This window comes from Pinus tabuliformis, chromosome X, assembly GCF_031772625.1.
Source record: "Pinus tabuliformis cultivar Carrire ecotype Pingquan chromosome X, CPIR1, whole genome shotgun sequence".
Taxonomy (NCBI): Eukaryota; Viridiplantae; Streptophyta; class Pinopsida; order Pinales; family Pinaceae; genus Pinus; species Pinus tabuliformis.
In genome coordinates, this window is record NC_142308.1 from 421,081,220 (window position 1) to 421,100,753 (window position 19,534).

A 19,534-nucleotide genomic window follows, 5' to 3' on the forward strand; every position below is an offset into this window, starting at 1 on the left:
GCGCATTGGACATTGGGATTTTTCTCTCCCCTTGCACGTAGTTATGATATATAAGGGGGCTTCTATCTTTATTGCGATTAACATGTTGACTCTGTTCCATCTGCATCTATGTTCCAGATTTATTTGCTTTTTAATCAGGCCATCAATAGGGGCTTATAAATTTTCATGCATTGTTGCCAGCAGGACAGTTGCTATTGCAGTATAGTTCTCATGCTAGATGGCCAACTTTCTTCTTTATCTATCCATATCTAGTTATCAAAAACACGGATTTCGAGTGCCTACTTTAATGAAGTCTCCACTACTGGGTGAGTCACACTGTCTATACAACATTCTTGAAGGAAATCGGATGAGAAATGGAAAGAGGACCTTAAGTAGTGCAAGAGCAATGCAATGGTATTTTGTATTCCTAAGCCTATTCAGACAATGAATAATGCAGTGTGGAGAATGTGATTCCAACCTTCCTGATGATCTTTTATATAGAATTCCTAATTATTGTGAATTGCAAGTGTTTTCCAGACAGGAATAGCTTGTAAAAGATAAAATTCCATCACACAGTCAAGGAAACTCATCTGGTAGTGGTCCAAAGTGTTAGCACTTGAGATTTCACCCTAGGCTGAGGAAGGTAAACCTTCAAGGCTACATCAAACCATTTCACCTCGTAGCTAGCCCTACGAGGTATGAGAAGGCTCTCTCGGGTCAGATTTGATAGATCTTTCAATAGGATTAGGCTGACCAATTAAGAATAAAGATTTTAGGCTAGTAAATTGATAGGGGGTTTGATTTGATGATTTTTGGGGTTTTTTTTTATGGAATGACGGGGCTTTTCTGGGCTACATGGGCAAAATCACAGCTTCAAACAGAAAAATATAATGACTACACAGGTTGTCAACTGAGGCAAGGTAGGCATGCAATTTAACACCAAATCTGGTTTCAAACGGGATGGCAAGACTGGTGAGGAGTTAAGGAGGGCAGACAATAACTCTGAATCCTCCTTAAACAATAGAAAACATCGAATGCGAACAAACTTATAGGAGGAGCATATAATACTATGAATTCCTACCTAATCACTTCATTTGTTCAGCTTGAAAGGGTCATGAAATGAAATGGAATATAACTGATTACATATGAGACAAAGGGAAAAACTTATGCTAAATCAACATACCACATGAATCTCAGCAAACAGAGCTGTGAAATTCCATTAAATTCTCTGCAGAAAACTGTACATTACAAAGCTCTCTGCTTCTCCAGCAGCTCCCAGCGCTCAGAAAAAACTCTCCTCCCTCCCTCTCTACTTACAAATGAATTTTTTAATACAATAAGTCAAACTACTGCCCAAAAAAAGGGCGCTGTTTTAACGAACCTCACAAAAATATCAAACAAACTACAGCTGGGAAAAACAAGTCGACCCCAAGATGAGGGATTTGTTTTATTATCCTTATTAACAAAATAAACTAAAAAAAATAATCAGCGCTTTCGTGAGGGGGCTCCACTGAATTCTGTTGATGGTTTGGCTAAAACTGGAGCGCATATCTAGTTTGCAATATTAATTAAAATATGGGAAATAGGAACCGAATCCTCTTTGTTGTTCTGGCACCGTTTGAATAGCAGTGACATTACACGTTTACCCTTGGCACTCTTTTGTAGGATGTTGGCAGGCGGCATCCCTGCAACAAGATTTGTATCGAATTGTGGGCACCTTTTCTTCACTGGTGTAGTTTCAATTTTATTTGTGGATCTTCCCTGTATAGAGTCATTCTTATCAAACATTTTATCTGGTAGGAACAATGGGGAAGCCCCAGGAAAGACATCTTGCTCAAAGGGTGTAGCCCTTACAGGTTGCAAGCAGAAATCGAACCACTGATAGATGAGTGGAGATGGATCCCGCACACGACCTCCAACTTTATCACTTGGAATACTGGAAATAGCTGGAATTGACCAAAGATCTGCCCATAAGCTGGTACCAGACTTTGGGACAGCTACGGCAACATTAGACATGCGTTTAGCTGCTGGAATCACATCATTTGTCCATCCTACTGCAACCCAAACATCTCCAGATCCAAAAGCCTTTAGATAGTATACACTATCAAACAATCGGACCTGCCTCTGTAGTATAAGAAAATGTTCCCTTATTGTCAGCCATAAAATCTTCAGAATAAGTATTCCTCTCTGCATCATCATCCCAAGTCTCGGAATCTCTTTCATCCATCATGGTGTCCTCAAATTCATCCTCCTCGGCTGGAGTCTGACCCACTGACCAGAAAGTAAAAGCTGGTCTGACAAATCTGTCTGATCGTTTTAGCAAGTATGGGTCAAATGGAAAGAACATATCAAGCCTCTCACACCCCCAAAGGCCTTGGATTCCTCCATCTCCAATGCGTTCTTTGAACTCGTAAATTCTAAAACATCAAATAGATAAAATGCTTTAACCTGCCTTAGAAATTCTTCTACCACTGACGGCAAACATATCTTTAATGGATTCAGTGTGTGCTCAATTATATTTTTCAGTGACAACTGTTCTAATAGTAATCTCTGTTGAGGATCATCCATGAGCAACTTCATTCGGAAACAAAGAATATACATAACAGCTTGAAATGCTGAATAGAAGACCCCATGCACTCCTGGATTCATAGCCTTCCAATCCTCATTATGATGAGGCAAGTATTGCAAGCACCAGTCTACCAACCTTTTTAATGACGCAGAAACTATAGATAAAGGCAGGTATTTAGCACGAGATAAATAACTAGCTAGATAAGCAGCTGCAGTCATCCTTGTATTTGGTGGGCGAGATTTGTTGACAAAAATGTCACAAAGAATAGATGCAAAGGCTGCACCACATGTTGTTGGAGCCAACGAGCAAAGATAGAAGACAAGGAACTGGGTAAACTTGGACTTGTGAGTATTCAAAATAGTTGATTGAAATGAATGCATGAGAGTATCATAGACCTGTGGCAAGCGTCCCTCATCAACACAAGCTTTCAGATGCTCTAAAGTCAATTCCATTAACACATCCATTTTATCTGCAACCTCACCTAGACTCTGCATAGCAGTAGATTTTGGCAATTGAACCTTTGCCTCACTACCAGGTTTCCCAGGTTCTTCATTTTCTTCATCATCTTCCATTTCCATGTCAAATGTGTAGACCTTGCTTGAGTCTTCATGTAAAATATATTCCCACCTTATTTCAACATCAATCTCAATAAGCCTGTCCACCACTGCCATAAGTATTCTCCTACCAATTATCTCTCCAACAGCACTACTCTCCACCCTGAGCATGTTCTCAATATACAAAGCATTCCAATCTTTATGAATAACTCTGTGTGCCATTCTTCGAAGAATTATTGTTTGCAGTCTTAATGCAGCAGTGGGCACAAGTTCTGCCATTTGTTGTATTGCCAAATGCACACGATCTAGAATTTTATTTTTCCTTGCTAGGTGCTCTGACTTTTTCTGGAAGAGTTGATCTGCAGTTAGCCCACCTAAAATCAACCGTCTAGTTAGGGAATCCATAAATAGTGGCAATCCACATGAAGGCGGCAGGAAATTCCTGACAAGCATGTCTAAGCACCTATCTACAAACCCTCCATTTGATGTCGCCAATTTGATAATAAATTCTGTCAAACCATCTGCTACATCCAAACTATAATTCCAAAAGCTCATACCAAGAACACAGCTTAGAAGAGAACTATGGTGATACTCATTAATAGAGGAAACTGCCTGAGAAAGTGCCTTCAATGCCATCACCAATGCTGTTTCCTGAGCAGAATATCCAGCTTCGATATCATTAAGGTCTTGAAGGAGTTGGTTATAACATGTTGCATCCCCCTTTTCCAATGTACAAATTTCATCTCAGATCTTCATCTGTTACTCTTGAAGTTCTCCTTGAACTCCATCTTGACTCTGAATTCCATCTTGCCTCTGACTGAGGTTTAGAATACCTATCATTTGAGGGAACCCGTCCTCTTATATCAGCACTATCACTCCCAACATCTGAACTGGCATATCCAGGTTGTGTAATCGGAGAATGAGGATGTACCATTGGAAACGGCTTACTTGAATGGGGATCTGAGTCAGACAAGCTAGATCCTGATAACCTACGTCTATGTACCTTTCATATGTGTGCTAGCTGGAGCTGCCATAGTATGGGAGGTTTGTAAGACATGCCGCCCTGTCTCTGACATTGGTTCTCTGAAACAAACAGTATTGATTTGAGTTCTCCTCAGTTCCAACTGGAGGAAATCGGCACTAACTTGATGTGCCAGTGCAATTAGATCATCTGGTGATACTGCAGTTCCTTGCAGTCTTTCATCTGCTATAAGCCCATCCTCACTTCCACGTGTTTGTCGCCGGTTATGCCCAACACTTTCTGAGGAATCTTTTACACTATCTGTAGCCTTTTCCAATAATAGCTCACGCAGAGATTTGAGAGCTTCATGGGCTACTGGTGTCAAATAAATGTGCAGTATGGTTTCAAAGTAGTCAAACACATGAATCTCTTCACTGTCATCCAACTGCAATGGACCTGTAACACCATAAAGACAACCAAAATATATACCTGCATTTTGCAATACCTGCTCTCCACAAAATATATATAAATGATGCTTTGAAATTGTGTTTGTGCAGGTAGAAGTTTTGAAGTTTGCTGCTGTCTTAGGAAGAGCTGAAGATAAATTACACAAATTTAAACAACACATAAATGATTTCTTCTTCAAAACACTGTTTTGAAGAAGAATCAATCTCTGATATGAGACAGAGTCTAACACAAAGTACCTTCACAAAGGTCCTGGTACTTCATGACTTCAGAGGATGCATCTAGGTTTGCATGTGATCATGTTCTAGTGAAATGTTACAATTTGTTTTAAAAATTTAAACTAAAACAAAAATCTTGCATTGCATTCAGAAGTAAAACTCACTTGGCCAAGGGAAGCAGTTAGAAAGTTTAAGGAGGTCAGCTTCTAGTATGTAAAGAGATAAGGAAATATGGTAGCAGACCTATTGGCTAATATTGCAATAGAGGAGGAATAGAAGGATCAAACCTAAACACAAATTCACTGAACTTAGCTGAAGGGGAGTGGACGTCAAGCTTCAAAAATTGGTCCAATCAAATTGCAATGATATTTAGGAAGTCTTTTATCCAAAGTTCATTTTTCTTGTTTCAATCCCCTAATTTCAGAGGCATTTCAGAGGCCCAGTATTCCCCAACATTATTATGGGTTACAGTCCAATCATGTAAGCTTTTTTAGAAGGACCTCTTTTAATTTGAGAATTTATGAGAGAGATACCATATAGAATTCCAAGGTTGAAAATAGATCAGCTTAATAATTTCAAAGGGTGGAAAAAGCCATGCAAGGCTATAAATTTAATAAGAATACTCCTAGCCAGCTCAAAGAGGGAGAAATCTTGTTGTGCAGGAATTGTAAAGTCATGAGGACGAATTTAGAAGGACCTGTTTTAATTTGAGAATTTATGAGAGAGATACCACATAGAATTCCAAGGTTGAAAGTAGATCAACTTAATAATTTCAAAGGGTGGAAAAAGCCATGCAAGGCTATAAATTTAATAAGAATACTCCTGTCCAGCTCAAAGAGGGAGAAATCTTGTTGCGCAGGAATTGTAAATTGTTCAACTCTATGTTTGTATCCAGTGATCTGTCATTTTACTTGAATGTGAAAAGAAGTTTTGTAAGATGTGGAGATCCTTCAGAAAAAGAAACAAGTAGCATGCAAAATTCTTTGCATACCGATCTCAATGAATTCTCAAATACTCTTTAATCTGATTTTTATTGTCAAAAGAACATGATACAACTTCATCATATTGAGATGTCCAAATCTGTCATAGACATTATTGATTGCATTCGAATGGATTCTGAAATGGTTTATGAGTTAGATAATGAGCTAAAAAGAATAGTACATACATTTCCAGACCTGAAAAAGCTTTGTATTCTACATGTTAATCAGGTAGATCTAATGAGTTTGATCAAGGACAGGGTTTCCCAAATAGGTTCCTTGAAATATGATACAAATTTGAGAGGACTAGGCACTATGCATATATTATAGAAGACAACTTTTGATGTTTGTTTCTAAGTGTTCAGGTAGCATATTTGTATTTGATAGAGTTGGTTCAAAGCATAGAGTTTTTGGAAGATTCTATAAAACTGCCCTATTCTTTGCTTAAATATGCCTTTCTTGACCATCAATAAGCACTTTGGATGTAACAGCACCAAAACAGAGAACTTTTGGAGGAGAGTCTACCATGGACTTCATTTCCATTTTCTTATACATTTGGTTAGATGTACCTAATTTGTTTAACGCATATATAATTTTTTTTGAGTTCCAATATGATGCTCACTAAAAACAAATAGATAAATCTGATGCAGCCTTGCACCAATAAGTAAACGGTGTAACGTTTCAATTTAAAACAACAGCATTGGTCCATAGTAAAAAAGCCTTCAAGAGCCATCCATTTCCTCCAACTGGCTACCTCGAACATCTTATCAAGTGATATGATACAACCTTGGCTTTTACACCAACAGGTATAACGATGTAATCGTTCAGTTAAAACAGTAGAACTTGTGCACAGTAAGATAGTAATGAAGGGTTATCTACTTTCTCGAATTGGCTACACCATTTTTTTAGCTGTTGAAAATGCATCATATACCACATTAAAAATCAAAGAGATCTGGTGATTGAAAAATTTTTGTAAAAAAATTACTTGTTTAGATTATAACAAGCAGATCATTGTTTACACAATGGATCACCAAAAGTCCATTTGTAAGGGAATAGTAATCCGTTAAATTGATCAAACAAGGGAAAGGTTACAGGGTCATAGAAAATGTGGATTCAAGCTGTTGCTGTAACGTTTTTGAGTAACCCACTTATTTTGATGATGTTTCTTGGTTTTGTCCAGATATTTTTCCATGAACAGGATAAAAAGTTGCTATAGTATTTTTTTTTAAACATTTGTTAAATAAAATGCTATAGTACTCCATGCACTTGCCATGCACCTCAATTTTTTAAAACTAACTTGTACTTGGATGTAACAGGTTGTAAATCGGAATTGGAAGACAAAAGGATAGTGTGTGAAAAAGTTGAAATACAGAAAAAAAAAAAAAAAAAAAAAAGTAAATCAATTTTTCACATCATATGTAAAAGAACTTATATTCAGATCTAAATGAAACATCCAACTCCCCCATAAAATTTATGTAATGGATGAGCTCATATACTCCCTGTCATTAAAGGACAAGTAATGATTTCTGTCATGGATGCCCCCCCATATAATTTAAAGGTTCTCCCATTGAGATTTCCGCAAATGGATGGGCTCTCAAACACTCTGCCATTAAAAGACAAGCAAACCATTTATGTTAAAAATAAGATTATATGAGTCAAAAAATACTTATTAGGATAACAATGATGTGGTACTTATTAAGATAAAAGCCAGGCAAACCATTTATATTAAAAATAATGTCGTATTGAAGAGACTATATCGAAGCAAGCTCTACTTTGGCTCTTGCTTGTTATTCCAGATGAAGCAGCCTTCAACAAGATGAATCATCTGCTTTAGCATCCAACATGAATTGTTTATAGGTATTGACTAGACAAATTTCCTTCCTTCACAATATAATTCTATGAAGGGAAATATTTGTGAGCCAAATTCATGCATCAATAGCCACAAAGGACTAAAGCACTGACTTCACTCTATTTTAGATTTTGTTTATTTCAAAACTACTAACCTATAAATCGATAAGATGGAATGAGTTTCATGCTAATCTTTTATCATTCATTCCTACATAATGCTTTGAACCATCATTGGTCTCAGGAATGTATTTGAGAGTCCAATATTTGATGCATTGTTTTATTTGAGAGAAGCGAGCTCTTCTCTGGCTCTTGCTTGTTATTCCAGATAAAGTAGCCTTCAACAAGATGAATCATCTGCTTTAGCATCCAACATGAATTGTTTATAGGTATTGACTGGCCAGCTTTCTTTCCTTCACTATATAATTCTGTGAAGGAAAATCTTATCCCTTGAAGTATCTGTCTAGAATATCCTGCATTCCAGCTGCATACATTATCTGAAGTAGAAATTTTATGAACAATTAGTTAGAAAACTCTCAAGAATATCTCTGTACTTTTTATGATTCCTATTTTTTGCTTCCAAAGATGACAAAAATGATGAATTAATGACAACATTAAAGCTTTGTGCAATGGACCATGATGCAATATAATTGATTTTTTGAATTATTTATGAGGTACGTTTGTCAATCAAAGAAATTTCTAGAAACAAAGTGGTGAAATTGGATGAAATATGACACATAGCCATCTATTGTAGTCCCAAAGATATGGGGAGTCATAGCATGGTTTGGAATGGAGCACCATGGATGATCTTTTGGAGCAGGTTGAGCAGACCAAGAGTTAGCAATGTACCTGTTTCCATCACTGCAATTGGCAGTTAGCAATGTGACTGTTTCCATCACTGCAATTGGCAAGCTAACTTGTTATAACAAACATGAACATAGTTTAGAAATTTAGAACACAGAAGAATGATTCATTGTCTTTTAATTGCCTCCAAGAATGACAAAAACACTGCCAAAGCAAAAAAATATAGTTACATTGTTTTTAGCAAAATATCATCATGCTCTTTCTGAATCTGAGATAAGTGTTTGATGATGGGACTTGTATGTCCATTATTGACATTGGGAAGTAAGAATTACATGGTGTTCTACCTCCTTTCACATGATCTAATATAGAACCTAGAAGTCCACAAATGAAGTGGAAGCCCATTTACCAGAGATTTACCCAAATACTATATATTCACCAAATCAGACAAACAATGACTTGAGTATGGCTATAATCAAGAGAAGCTTCAATAATTCTTTCCCACATAATTCTTTCCTCAATAATGCTCTATCTTCAGAAAATCTTCGTCCATGACTCTAGTCATTAATTAGGATTTTCAATTCATGTATATTCAAATTGGAGCCAACTTTAATCAACCATCTAAGCATGCAAACATTGGCATAAAAAAGAAGACGAGCTTCTTCCAGAGAAAAGGAGATCTCGAAGCATACGAGTCATTATTATCTCAAAGGTGCTTGTGACTAAACAATAACAGACTTCTGGGCCCCAAGGGGTAGACTGAGAGGACAAAGCTCAGGGGGTTAATGCTCCCGCCTCAATTTGAATTCACAAACTTAACTGTTCTGTATGGCTGGGCCTCTCCATGGGACCTAGGGTTTATAGTGGCAGCGCAATGGACTCAAACCCATGCCTAGCGGGTATGAATCCACTCAGTTATTGATTCCCTTAACAGAAATAAAAACAACAGACTTTCCTGCAAGCCTCGTACCATGCCACAGAATGGGCCTTACTGTAAATGGCCAAAGCCTCTAAGTCTGTGTTTCAGCGCATTGGACATTGGGATTTTTCTCTCCCATTGCACGCAGTTATGATATATAAGGGGGATTCTATCTTTATTACGATTAACATGTTGACTCTGTTCCATCTGCATCTATGTTCCAGATCTATTTGATTTTTAATCAGGCCATCAATAGGGGTTTATAAATTTTCATGCATTGTTGCCAGCAGGACAATTGCAATTGCAGTATAGTTCTCATGCTAGATGGCCAACTTTCTTCTTTATCTATCCATATCTAGTTATCAAAAACATGGATTTCGAGTGCCTACTTTAATGAAGTCTCCACCAGTGGATGAGTCACACTGTCTGTACAACATTCTTGAAGGCAATTGGATGAGAAATGGAAAGAGGACCTTAAGTAGTTCAAGAGCAATGTAATGGTATTTTGTATTCCTAAGCCTATTCAGACAATGAATAATGCAGTGTGGAGAATGTGATTCCAACCTTCCCGATGATATTTTTTATAGAATTCCTAATTATTGTGAATTGCAAGTGTTTTCCAGACAGGAATAGCTTGTAAAAGATAAAATTCCATCACATAGTCAAGGAAACTCATTTGGTAGTGGTCCAAAGTACCTTCACAAAGGCCTTCGTACTTCATGAATTTAGAGGATGCATCTGGGTTTGCATGTGATCATGTTCTAGCGAAATGTTACAATTTGTTTTAAAAATTTAAACCAAAACAAAAATCTTTCATTACATTCAGAAGTAAAACTCACTTGGCCAAGGGAAGCAGTTAGAAAGTTTAAGGAGGTCAGCTTCCAGTATGTAAAGAGATAAGGAAATATGGTAGCAGACCTATTGGCTAATATTGCAATAGAGGAGGAATAGAAGGATCAAACCTAAACACAAATTCACTAAACTTAGATGAAGGGGAGTGGACGTCAAGCTTCAAAAATTGGTCCAATCAAATTGCAATGATCTTTAGGAAGTCTTTTATCTAAAGTTCATTTGTCTTGTTTCAATCCCCTAATTTCAGAGGCATTTTAGAGGCCCAGTATTCCCCGACATTACTATGGGTTACAATCCAATCATGTAAGCTTTTTTAGAAGGACTTGTTTTAATTTGAGAATTTATGAGAGAGATACCACATAGAATTCCAAGGTTGAAAGTAGATCAACTTAATAATTTCAAAGGGTGGAAAAAGCCATGCAAGACTATAAATTTAATAAGAATACTCCTGGCCAGCTCAAAGAGGGAGAAATCTTATTGCGCAGGAATTGTAAAGCCATGAGGAGGAATTTAGAAGGACCTGTTTTAATTTGATAATTTATGAGAGAGATACCACATAGAATTCCAAGGTTGAAAGTAGATCAGCTTAATAATTTCAAAGGGTTGAAAAAGCCATGCAAGGCTATAAATTTAATAAGAATACTCCTGGCCAGCTCAAAGAGGGAGAAATCTTGTTGCGCAGGAATTGTAAAGCCATGAGGAGGAATTGTCATGAGAGCCAAGGAATTTGCTGAGAAGTGCAAATTGGTGGGGAGAAGAAATGCATATGTAAATGCCCAAATAATAGTAAAGCACAGAAGACACCAGAGGTAGGAAGGGACCCAAGAGAAGGATCAAACAAGGGACAAAGAGGAAGCACCAAAGGAGCAATCTATCTTTCCCAATTTTGTAGTATCAACGCAACATGGACCGTCAAGAGAGGCTTGTGGAATAAACTTCTAGGTTCCAGGAGGAGAGATTCTCTAGAAAAATTAAGTAGGCAAGGCAAGTTGTTTAGGCAACTTGGTGCTATAAGACCCAGGACAATAGGCCATAAAGAAGTACCTTCTTGCTGGTGCAGGATGAAACAGGAGGTGCAGTGTTTGGATGGAAAGGGATTTGACCTGGAAGACAAGTAGAAAAGGAATGTGAATAAGTATTGTTCACAAAAAAAACTGAACCGAAGGGGAATTGACGAAGCCAAACTGTTCCTAATCACTGTTACATGCAATGAGAAAATGGCAGGAAAGAGAACACGACTATGAAAAAACATGGAGGATATTCACCATTTAAATAAATAAATATCGAAGGGTTTGAAAACCCAGAGTTGTCATCATACCCAGAATTCGAAGTTATAGAGAAACTAACATTTGCGCATAAAATCGTATACTCCAAACAGTATATTGTTAGAGTGCAGACAAGAAGACATATTTATTAAAATTCGGGCAGTATTGTAAACATTCGAATCCTGATTGACTAAGAAAATCGTAATATCCAGAGAAGGGGCAGGCCGAATGGCCACATTCATAAAAGTTATATGGCTGAGCTGACCAGAAAATCCACGTCTGATTTCGGTAGCATGATTCCAGAGCCAGCCGTGAAACCCTAACACCAAAATCTGGCAGATGAGAACCTAGCCGCCGCAAGATAGGAAAAAAATAAGTGAGCAGAAAGTTAGGATATCTATAATGTGATAAATAAATTGATGGTTTCAACAAAAATCCTAAAATAATTAGCCCCATAAACTGTTCAGGCCAATTGAATTCTAAGCCCCATAAACTGTTAAAGATAATTGATTTCTCCCATTAAGAATACTTTATACTAAAGGAGGAGAACCAATGCAGCACCAAATCAAACGAGAAAAAACCTGGTGTGGTCATGATAATGCCAGGAATTATATGATGTGGTCGTGACCTGGCATCCTAGAAGTGTTTCAATGCATAGAAGAACTGGTAGCGGTAGTGGACAAACGCCAAACAAATACTAATAAAGAATATGTATTTGGGGGTTTTCAGGTAGGGCCTATCGTGCTGCCCTAAGAATTGAACCCATGACTGGGGCTAAGATCCCAGGGCAGTCTTCAAATGAGAACGCTGTATGAAGGAACCAACCTGTTGTTGTATCAATTTACTCCCATTGAATGCCATCTAGAGCTCTGAATCATAAGACCACCATTGTTGAATCCCATGAGCTTCCGAAAATTTCATGGGGCCCTTGGAAATCACATACAGTTTGGCAGCCACACGATCCATACCGGAGACCTCTGGCATGACCTCCATTGATTTTTCTTCATCCCCATCACAGTTCTTGCATTTTTTACAAGAATTAGACTAGTAACAACAGATGTAATCGCTATTGTTTACATAAATATGGGGAACCCATTTCTGGATTTGCTAACAAATATTAACTAAATCCGCCTCTGCCCCATCCTCTGATTGTTTATCAAGGCCTTCTAATTCCTTATTTCCTTTTTTCTTAGAAGGAAAAATAGCTCTCGTCACGCCCTTCACTGCATTCCACAGCAGTCCAAACTTGTCAACAATACTTCTAAGACCCATGGGCAATGAAACAGAAGGGGGATTGAACAGATGAGATTCGACAAATATGCCTCAAATGTTAAGGCCTTCACCACCTGCAAAGCCAGGCCAGCCCCCAATGAATGCCCAACCATGCACACTTCACTGCTCCCATATTTCTTCACTGTTGTCCTGACTGCCTCCAGTGTCCTGTGAAACCTACAGGAGCCACTGAGGTCCTCCATTGTTAAAATTCTCAGATCATCTTGTATGTCCCTTTTGATTGTAGCAGCCCTCAGCAGGGTCCCTCTGAGAGCTATTATTGACTTTGGGAGCTTTACTAGGTCTCACTACTAGAAGATTAGAGAATGCAGCATACCTGTCCCATTCAAGCCTTGCTCCAAAGATGGATTCATCCCTCTCATCCACCAATTCTTCCACTACCTTGTATTTGAAGGGCTTCCACCATTTGGGTGCCAACGCTGCATCTCTGTCTCGTTTTTCCTGCCTGTCCAGTTCCAGCAGATATGCAGCCTGTATAAAGCACGCCATCATTGTGCGCTTGTAATTTTCATCCTTCCTGTACAGAAACAGAGGAGATTTTATTTTGATAGAATTGATGCAAGGAAACTGCTGTAGAGATTACCTGGTGTCCTAGCGTGAGCAAAGTAAGTGACAAAAGAAAAGGCGAAGGTACGAGCTATTGAGCAGAGCTCCTCCAGGCACGCAGAAGGCAAATGAGGCGAGAATGCAGTGAGGCAGTCAAAGTGCAGTGCATGCTTTCCAGATGCATGCGTGGCGAGGGATAATGAATCGACTACCAGATGTCAAACAGAAAGCATATAATAGATGTCAGTCCGAGAATGAAAGTGTTTCTTTGGACAACAAATAATTGTTGAATTGTCTAACAATAGATCTAACGGTTAAGATTAGGACAGAAAGACATTTAGGGGAGTTCATTTCAGAGGGAAATGCCTTACGACGTAATAAAATCTATTCTTTGTATATCTGATTTCCATTGGATGATTGGAGTTATTACTATTTCATTTTATTGTTTAACTATGATTTTGGCATAGATCAAGACTTTGGCAGGTTTTGTTTCTATCAGTCGCTGCAAATCTACAATGTTTAGTAGCCATTTATATTGTTGAGATTGTTTGTCATCCTCAATCTTGAGTGGTCTTTTTTCGTGCATCTTTGAGAAGAAAAAACTACAACAAAATTGGTGACTCCATTGGTTTTTTAGTTTAGATCCAAAAACTTGGGTTACCTTCAGTTTTCAGCTTAGGGTTTCTTCTTTTTCAGTCTCTTAATGTTGTTTACTAGGTTTCTAACCCTAGATCTGTCAAATTTCTAACTTTCGAAAGTTTTTTGGTCTTTTCTGCAGGTCACAGGAACTAGCCGCGACAGAGACGACAATTTTTTCTGAGACTTGTCGACCGGGAATCAAGGAGAAGAAATCACAATTTTCTACCCAAAAAGTGTGATCTGGAGGTCTAGAGCGCACCTTTCAGCCCAAGAAGTGCGATCCCCCTGCAATTAGGCCAGTACTTGCGATTTTCATGGTTTTCAGGCTTTTGTCAGATCTGTTTCTGGGTTTTGCCGAGAGCTGTCTGCTGGGTTGGTTGACCTCTATCTCATCCCGCTTAGGCCTTATTCTACTCTGATTTACTTGTTGAAGTGGAATTTAGCCCCTTAGGGCTTGTAGTACACTTCCACCTTTATAGGAGGAGTTTAGCTGAGTAAGAAGTCTGAGTTTCTGCAGCGCTTTCAACCATATTTTACAGATCTATACCCTTCTGTTTCAGGTCTTCAAATATAGGTTGTTTCCATCAATAGTTTCATATTAAACCTTGTTTTTTCATTGGCCTCAGGGTCCCTTCGGTTGCCCTAAGTCTTCCACCCATCTCCTTATCTTTTTGCAACAATATTCCTCTTTGGTTTTTTTCTATTACTGCACCACTTTCCAGTAGCATAGTGTTAGTTGATCCCAGTCACACCGACACTTAGATCTCTTGACCCTTTTAGTGTGTTTTCAGTTGATTTAGCCAACAACTAGTACAGTGTTTGCAAACCAAGTTTGGGTGGGGTTAATTAATTTATTTGTCGTTCATTTTCTGTTGTTAATTTCAGTTCATTTTCAGCAATATTTTTTCTTTTTGCAAACACGATCTGGGCTTAATTAATAAACATACAAGCACATGTCAAGTGAAGGGTGTTTGGTTTACACCGCCAAGACAATACTTAACATAAATAATTTACCTCCCCACACAGAGACAAAGGCATATTGTTGATCTTCCTTCACCATTTCCGTGTCCTGTGTGTCTTACCACCATTGCACCACCAAGGTGTTTTTCGCAGAGACTCTTAAGCCTTTATCCCTAGTTTCCACTTGGGCATATTACTCCTCCCCGTAGGGTTCGAGTTCATAGTCCCCTGAGTCCCCATACTGACTCTTCTCCTGGTTCATCTGATTCCGAGCCTCCTTCACCGCATATTGTCACCATGTCTGGACCCACAGCTGGTGCAAGAACCCAACCTGGTGTTGGCTTTGGTTCTACTCCGGTGGTCACATCTAGTGGAACAGTCTCAGGAACCATTCCGGTAGCCCCCATGCTCCCTTTTATGGCTGGGTTAAGTCTCCCGATTTTAGCTAGTTGATAAACAACCCAATACACCATGATGCTGGTTGGCCTGCTATGCCGACTAAGCTTCCCTCAGACATCCCAAAATTTGAGGGTAATTTTGGAGAGGACCCTACCAATCATGTCCGCTCCTTCCACATGTGGTGTTCATCGAACTCCATTATCGATGACTCCATTCATCTTCGGTTATTCCAATGCACGCTCACTGGAGACGTTGCAAAATGGTATGTAGACCAGCTCGCCGCATATCATTCCATTTTCGTAATGCTTGCTAAAGTGTTCCTGTCATATTTTTAGTTACCTCTCCAGTATGACACTGGTACGGAGATATTGACCTCATTCTGTCAGTCCTCTAACACTCGTCTTTCTGATCATGTTCACGAATGGCATTGAAGGAGGAGCACATGTCGTGCCCCTCCCTTCGAAGACCATGTCTACCTAGATTGGTTTCTTAGGAGACTTTTATCACCCATTGGAAAAGATGTCACGTCCCTTTTTCCTCAGACAAAGGAATAAGCTCTCCAAACCGCTCTGAGATATAACCTAATTTATGTGCAATCTAGTTATGTCTATACCGTCATTCCAGACCTCCCTCGTCATGGCGGTGCCAATGCACCGGGGGCATCTCGTGCCACCAAAGGTATCGTGGGAACCCTTTCACACCCTTCACCATATACTCCACAAAGTTATGGCTATCTGCAGGGGGAACTAGTTCCTCCAATACTTATGCCCCTCTTGCTAGCAATATGTTTTCAGGGCCCCAACCTGTCTACCAAACCGTTGCTACTCCTTATGCACAACTAAGCACTCCAGCCCCTCAAGCATTAGCACCAAAACCTCCCATGCATCCTCAGCCCCAACAGCCACCGCCCCCTCAGGGTCAAGTGTTTGCACAGTAGAGTGCGAACAACCCCCAAAATTCAAAAAAAAAGAATAAGGGGCAGGGTAACAAGGGTAACTAGGGTAATCAAGGTAATTAGCCTAGTGAACACCAGGGGAACCAACCTAACACTAACAACTAGAAACAGGGAAGCCAACCCAAGCAGAACAAGGCTATTAGTATGAACAAGCCTTGTGCATCTTGTGGTATACATGGTCATTATACACATGAGTGTCCTCTCTTACCCCAGATGCACCAAATGTGGGAATCTCAAGCAACTTCTAGAGGTCAACAATTGCCTCAGAATCTTGTGCTACCTCAACCAGCAGTGCTTACATATCCTTTCCCGCAACAAGGATTTGTTGCTACTCAACTTCAGCTAGGTCAAGCAACCCATCCCCCCAACCTTCTGGTCCTGGTTACTATGAGATCCTCATGATGAATTTTGATGAGGTTATCCCCTTCGATATCAACTTGCAAACTTGGTCACATCAATATGACAAGAAATCCACTTCATCCACCATTGAGTCCAAAACCAAAGCATCTATTGAGCCTCTTATGACAACAAATGGTCTTCTATAGATCCCTCAACCTAAAGTTGAGGAAATTCCTAATATCCCCAAGGGACAATTACACTGTAACGCGACTTCTAACTGATTTGCCCATACATACAGTATAGTAGGCAACTTGGCACAATCACCTATTTCCATATCGATGTTGGAAGTCCTCCAGTCATGCCCATCTCAAAAGAAAGCTCTAACTAATTTGGGCACAATAGATCCTTCTGAATATTGTTTGATTGTCTTATGAGTTGATAAATTAGAACATACCCCATTACCTTCATTTGTTTCTTTCCAGATACCAATCTGAATCCGTAATGCCATAATCTCCCGATGCATTATTGACGAATGTGCATCCACCTGTGTGATGTCCACTACCATTTGGAAACAACTTAAGTCACTTGAGATGTCCCCATCCACCATCACTTTGCATGCTTGGGATGGACATTCCTCCCAGCCTCTTGGAATGTATCACAATTGTCCAGTGACTCTTGCGGGCAAGACTGTCCATGTAGACATTAAGGTTATTGATGCCCCTTTAGATTATAAAATTCTCTTGGGTCGTAGTTACACATATGCCATGTCAGTCATCGCATCTGCAGTTTTCCGCAAGATGTGATTCCCCCCTGAAGGGAAGGTCATCACCATCGATCAATTAACTTACTATGAGCCCACATACGTGACCTCCCCCAAGTCCATTATCTTGTCAATGTCAGATAAGTAGTCTTCAACTCCTCTTACCAATGTTTCACCCAGATTCTATAAATATTCCTCATTGTTGGGTGCTTTCCTTGGTCCCCCCCCCCCTCATCTCAGAGCCTAACTCTTTGAGTGTTTTCATGTTACAAGCATCACAAGATGCCCTCAAGGAGTCTGGTACATCTGATCCACAACTAGCTCCTCAGCACCCTGTGGTTACCATCCCAGCCAAGCCATCTAGATCCATCCCTCCAAGACCTCCTCCGTTTGTGGGTGCCTCTCTTATGTTCCCACCAGGAACTATTCCTCCAAGTCTCAACCATCCAGGATCTGTTCCACTGGGACATTACCTTGTAGGCTAGATACCTTTCTTATTTCCCCCTCTAGGAATATTTTTTGTCCTTGTCATGGCTTCGTTGGTCCTTCTTAACATGACTTTGGGGATCCCAGTATGGTACATTGATCCCCTTGCAAGCATTCCACCTGGTCAGCTAAGACCTTATCATGCTTTGACCCCAGTTCAACTGGTCCCTATGGCCCCTACCGCTGCTTCAGTTCCATCACAACCTCAACAGGAACCCACTCCTGTTGTGAAAGCATCTAGACAGGGGGAAAAGATAAAAGGAAAGAACCTAAGGACAAGGCTCCCCAAGCTCCTCCAGCCCCCAAGGCCCCAAAGCTGTCACCTCCATGCGCTTTTTGTAAAGTTGTTGGGCACACCACCAATAATTGTCCTAAGCTTCCTCATCTCAAACCTTTGGTTCATGAAACGTTCCCTGAGCCATAAATCCTTGAAGTCCATATTAACTTACCTGGTCCACCCCAGAAACTCAGAACATTATGCACAAATCACCCTTCTGCCTTGTGCGATCATCATGGTCACTACTCCCATTGTTACCCTCGTCTTGATGAATTTTGTGATTTTCTTGAGGTGCTTCGTGAATATGAGACCACTCGTATTGGAACACATACTCCTCTACCCGTGAATTCTGGTACCACTAGTAAACTAGAACAGGGGGACTCGGGTCCCACCATTGTGATCCCTCCCCCCAATGTTGAGATGATGGACTCCATGAGCCATATCCTTTACCTGTCATCATCCTTGAGTTCCTCGCAGACAAACATTTCTGAGATTTCTACCATTCCAAATGATGCATATGTGAACCTTCTCTCTTAGGTTGATGCACTAGGTACCGCCACCGAATCATGTATTCAATATTCCTCCCATCCCCCCATCTTCCATTATGATGAGGACATCATGAAAGCCATGACTACCCCTGATTGTCCTTGGAACGATATGCACCATTGTGCGTACTTCCTCCCATATTTGGAGTCCACCACTCTAAATACATCTAGTATGCCCATAACACATAGGCCCCTACATCTCACTATCATCGTTTAGAGGATCTCATCCAAATTTGGGTCGAAATGCTTGAGTCCCTTTTCAAGCACTCAGAACACAATGGTGCTCCACAAACTCCTCTTGCTAGGGGGCATTATTCCCGCCTTTGCATACTAGATCAGTCCCCTCCATCAAATATGTTTGCGAGCAGTATCCAATGCTTGGGGGCATGATGGATTTCCCCTAGCCATCTTCTCAATTGATTAACACAAGTCTCGACCTAGATCCCACAGAATCTAGCTATGGTTGATTATCCTCCCATTCCTTGGATAGTTTGTCCGACTAGCCTCTTCGGCTAGCCATATGCACATTGCATATCCTAGACATTTGATACCATATCTTCAAATATTATAATTTATGTCCACATAGTCCCCATGTTTTAATGGGTGAGAATGATTTTAGACCCCCTCTAGTAGTTCATTCTTGTTTTTCTCTTCCCTTAATTCTTCACCAAGAACCATCGTTCTAAGAAGCATTAAGCCATGTTTAGACAAGTAAGATTACCTACCTGAAAGTCACTGATCCTGATTCTGATGGTCAGTTTGTCTGCTACGATCTCCAAAATATTTAAGGCATCTTCCTCCTCTCCAAATTCACCACAACTCATTTAGCAAATGGATTCAAATTGGAGGGAAAATGTCATTTCATAGAAAAATCCGCCATTTTTCTGTCGCCCATTGTGACCAAACTGTAGCTCAGTTTGACGAACTATT

At 39.8% G+C, this 19,534-nt stretch overlaps 2 pseudogenes; both read right to left on the bottom strand.

Moving 5' to 3' along the window:
- Positions 1–2,083: 2,083 nt before the first annotated feature.
- Positions 2,084–4,792, bottom strand: LOC149140366 (uncharacterized; annotated as a pseudogene).
- Positions 4,793–12,512: 7,720 nt separating this feature from the next.
- On the bottom strand, positions 12,513–18,221 carry LOC149140367 (GDSL esterase/lipase At4g10955-like; annotated as a pseudogene).
- Positions 18,222–19,534: the final 1,313 nt, after the last annotated feature.